This window comes from Arachis ipaensis, chromosome B3 (assembly GCF_059453495.1).
Source record: "Arachis ipaensis isolate K30076 ecotype BB chromosome B3, ASM5945349v1, whole genome shotgun sequence".
NCBI classification, from domain to species: domain Eukaryota; kingdom Viridiplantae; phylum Streptophyta; class Magnoliopsida; order Fabales; family Fabaceae; genus Arachis; species Arachis ipaensis.
In genome coordinates this window covers 92,367,156-92,371,778 of record NC_142438.1, presented here as the reverse complement: position 1 = coordinate 92,371,778, position 4,623 = coordinate 92,367,156, and the positions used below count along the sequence as shown (strand labels likewise).

General features: G+C 41.4%; 1 non-coding gene across 1 annotated transcript; it reads left to right on the top strand.

Moving 5' to 3' along the window:
• The first annotated feature begins 1,572 nt into the window (after positions 1 to 1,572).
• On the top strand, positions 1,573 to 1,679 carry LOC148571578 (small nucleolar RNA R71). Its single transcript, XR_015908847.1, has one exon. It is a non-coding gene; the product is annotated as a small nucleolar RNA R71 (small nucleolar RNA).
• Positions 1,680 to 4,623: the final 2,944 nt, after the last annotated feature.

The window sequence follows — 4,623 nt, the reverse complement described above, 5'->3', positions numbered from 1 at the left end:
CTCCTCGCTCCACATCTATAAGCGCTCTGGCTGTAGCTAGGAATGGTCTTTCCAATATGATTGGGTGAAGGTGACTCTCTTCCATTTCTACTATGACAAAGTCTGTGGGAAGGAAGTAGTTCCCAACCTTCACTAACACGTTTTCCACCACTCCTACTGCTTGTTTTTGAGTTTTGTCAGCCAACCTGATGACTACATCTGTGGGCATTAGCTCATTGATCTGCAGCTTCTTCATAAGGGATAAAGGCATTAAGTTGATGCTTGCTCCCAGATCACAGAATTCCTTATCAAACATTATTTCTCCTATGGCACAGGGGATGTGAAAACTCCCTGGGTCCTTCCTTTTTGTAGGCATCTCTGGTTGAATGAGAGCACTGCACTCCTTATTCATCACTATTGTTTGCCCTCCTTTGAGTGAGCTTTTCCTAGCCAGCAGCTCCTTCATATACTTAATGTATGAGGGCATTTGTTGGTGGGCCTTGATGAATGGTATGTTTACATGGAGAGATGCAAACATGTTAAGAAACCTTGAGTATATTCTCTTTTCTACACCACCCTTGAGTCTTTGGGGGAAAAGGTGCATAGAGTCTCAGCAGCTCCTTCTGTGAAATTTTGGTTTCTTGGTGATCCTCTTCCTGTTTCTCTGCTGATGTATCTTCAGGTTGTTCTAATGGTTTTTTCGGCTCTTCCTCAGTCCCCTTATCACTTATAGTGACCATCTTGCAATCTTCCCATCTGAGCTTCTTTGCTTCACCTCTCGGGTTCTTCTCTGTGTCACTTGGGAAGCTATCAGTAGGTTTGGGAATCTTCTCAGAGAGGTATTCCACTTGAAATTCCAGCCTCTTGATGGTGTCTCCCTGGTTCTTGATATTGGCTCGCACCTCCTCCTTGAACACTTTGTTATCTTGGATTTCCTTACATATGCCCTCAAGTAGAGTCTCAATCCTTGATAGTCTTTCTTCCGATGATGGTGAGTTGAGATTGGAGGGATGAGAAGGACCATTTTGGCTTTGGTATGGATGTTGAGGTGTGTTGTTAGGTGGGTACTGATATGATCTCTGTGTGGAATATTGGTGAGCTGCATTGTTATTGGGGTCTGGTCTTGGCCTTGGTCTTGTTGATTTCCCCACCCAAAGTTTGGGTGGTTCCTCCAACCAGGATTATAGGTTTTTGGAGTATAGGTCATGGTTCTGCCTAGGTGGATTTTCAATGTAGTTGGCTTGTTCCTGATCACCCTTTGCTTCTTCATTCACTCCTTCTTGAGCTGCTATTAAGGTAGTGATTACTGCTACTTGATTCCTCTCCATCTTCTTGGTAAGGTTAGCCAGCTTCTTGGTGATCATCTTGTTTTGAACTAGCAGTGCATCCACGTTGTTCAGCTCCATCACTCCTCTAGTGTTGCCTCTTTCAGAAGCATAGAAGTAGTCATTCTCAGTTACAGTCTCAATGACATCTATGGCTTCTTCAATGGTCTTCTTCTTGTTCAGAGATCCCCCGGATGAGTGGTCTACTACCTTCTTTGATTCATAAGAAAGACCTTCATAGAAAATGTGTAACTGCACCCATTCATTGAATATATCTGGCGGGCACCTTCTTGTCAAGTCTTTAAATCTCTCCCATGCTTCGTAGAGAGTCTCACCATCCTGTTGTCTGAAAGTTTGAACTTCAGCTCTCAACCTGTTGATTCTTTGAGGAGGATAGAATCTCGCCAAGAACTTGTTCACCACATCCTCCCAGGTTGTTAAACTCTCCTTCGGGAAGGATTCCAACCATTTAGATGCCTTGTCCTTGAGTGAGAAGGGAAATAGAAGCAGTCTGTAGGTGTCAGGATGAACACCATTAGACTTCACAGTATCACATATCCTCAGGAAGGTGGTTAGATGTTGATTGGGATCTTCTTGAACTCTTCCTCCAAATGAACAGTTGTTCTGAACAAGGGTGATGAGCTGTGGCTTTAGTTCAAAGTTGTTGGCATGTATGGTTGGCTTTTGGATGCTACTTCCACAGTTTCCTGGATTTGGATTGATGTAAGATCCCAGAACTCTTCTCTCTTGCCCAGCATGATGCACTGGGCCTTCTCTGCCATGGTTGTGAGCCTCTTCTTCATGATGGTTTTCCATATTCTTATCCATGTCTGGTTCAAAATACTCCTCCTCTTCCTCAGCACTAACGACTCTCTTTCCTCTTGCTTCCCTCCTCAATCTAAGGATGGTCCTCTCAGGTTCAGAATCAAAGGAAGTTGAAGCCCTGCTTCTTCTACCTATCATACAACCCACAAGTCAAAAGCAAGAAAGATAGATGCAGACAGTATTCCCTGCAGAAATGCTGTTAGTGTGAGTGATGCAATATATCAAACAGTTAGTGGGTCAGTGAACTAAATAGTAAAAAAAAATGTGCAGATAACACCATAAACGGGTAAAGGGTAAATGGAAGGAAATAACTAAAACTGAAAGTAAATTACTCGAATGAAATTAAATCAAACAAAAGAGAAAAAAATGCTCAATCTAGTTATCCACCAATTTAATCATTATTGATGCAAAATCAATCCCCGACAACGGCACCATAAACTTGATGCACAGAAACTTGTCTCTCAACAATTTTCCTCGGCAAATATACCGAATTGTTATCAAGTAAAAACTCACAATAGAGTGAGGTCGAATCCCACAGGGATTGATTGCTCAATCAACTTTAATTAGAGGAATGTTCTAGTTGAGCTAAGCAGAATTTGATGTGAGAGTTGCAGGAAATTAAATGGCAGAAAGTAAATAGCAGAAAATGTAAATGCTGGGAATAAAGAGCTGAATATAAATGACGGAAAGTAAATTGCAGAATCTTAAATGGGGAATGGGGAATTTAGCATGAAAGTAAATTGCAGAAATTAAAGAGAATGGGTAAGATCAGAAATGGGGAATTCATTGGGCTTAGGAGATGTTGCATTCTCCGGATCAAGTTTATTTTCATCTCTTCCTCAATCAATGCATTCATTGATCTCCTTGGCAATCTTAGGTGATTGAATTCCAATTCCTTGGTAATTCAATCTCTCAAATCTTGATCAATAACCAATTCCTTGGTCCAATTACTCATGAGAAGAGATGAAGTATGGTCACTGATTATACCACATGTATTTCCAACTCAAAGTATTGGTAGGATTATATGTCACTATATCCATCCAAACCCCAATTTGGTCCAAAATTGAGAAAGCATTTCTAGCATGATCTCTTCATTCCTCTACCAAGGTTCTGAAGAGATCCAAGTATGAATAGCTTTTTTCCATGACAACTACCCAATTGGATGAAGATTGAAAGCTTTCTAATAAAATCAAGAGAAAAGAAAGAAGAAGAATAATGAAAACTATTATTGATCCATCAAATTACGACAGAGCTCCCTAACCCAATGAAAGGGGTTTAGTTGTTCATGGCTCTAGGAATGGAAAACAAAGATGGAGAATGCATTCTGAAAGTAAAACTAGAAGTTGCAGAGAAAGTAAAATTATACAGAGAGTAGTTCTCCCAATCCAAAAGCTCCCCTCTAGCTCAAAACTACTCCTTTTTATACTACTCTTCTGATCTTCTAGTTGGCTCTTCAAGTCTTGGATATGGGCCTTTGGATCTTGAGTTGAAGCAGTTATCATCTTTAGTGGGCTCAGCTTCACTTGCAGAGAAAGTGTGCAGTAGGCATGGACTTTAGCTTAGGGCGTTAGTGGTGTTAACGTTAAGTGAAAATATGGGGTCGAGAACGTTAGTGATAATCACCTTTTTCACTAACGTTCCTAATCCAAAATGGTCCACGTTAACTTCAACGTTAGTGGCACTAACGTGACCACTAACGTTGCCTCTTGGCCCTTCGCAAACGTTATTGAGGTTTACCTTTCCCAATAACGTTTAGAGTACCCCTTTCTCCCTACGTTAGAGTTCACATTAGTATAGTTAACGTGACCTTTAACGTAGGCTTGCCAAATCTTCGAGAGCATTAGTGACACCTACCTTTTCACTAACGCTCTAAAACGCCCCTTTCCCACGTTAGTGCCTCACGTTAATTACATTAACGTGACCACTAACGTGGTGTTGATTGCCATCTCCAACGTTAGTGACAAAGGTAAGTGTCACTAACGTTGGCTCATCATCCCTTTCCTCCACGTTAGCTTCCACGTTAATGTAATTAACGTGGTAACTAACGTGGCTCATAGTGGCTTAGTCCAACGTTAGTGACAAAGGTGAGTGTCACTAACGTTGGCGATTCCATGCTCCTTCCACGTTAGAGTTCATGTTAACTAAGTTAACGTGGCTCTTAACGTAGCCAATATGGGCTTAGTCCAACGTTGGTGACAAAGGTGAGTGTCACTAACGTTGGCATTATCTTCCTCTTCCACGTTAGAGTTCACGTTAATTGAGTTAACGTGACTCTTAACATGGCCAATTGCCCTTTTGGAGCATTAGTGGCACTCACTTTTACCACTAACGCTTGGAGCTTCCTTTTCCTCCACGTTAACTACCACATTAATGTAGTTAACGTGGTAATTAACTTGGGCTATGATGGCTTCGAAGACGTCATTAGCGATCACTTTTCTCATTAACGTTGCAAGCTAGCTCCCATTCCACGTTAGTGGTCACGTTAGTTAGACTA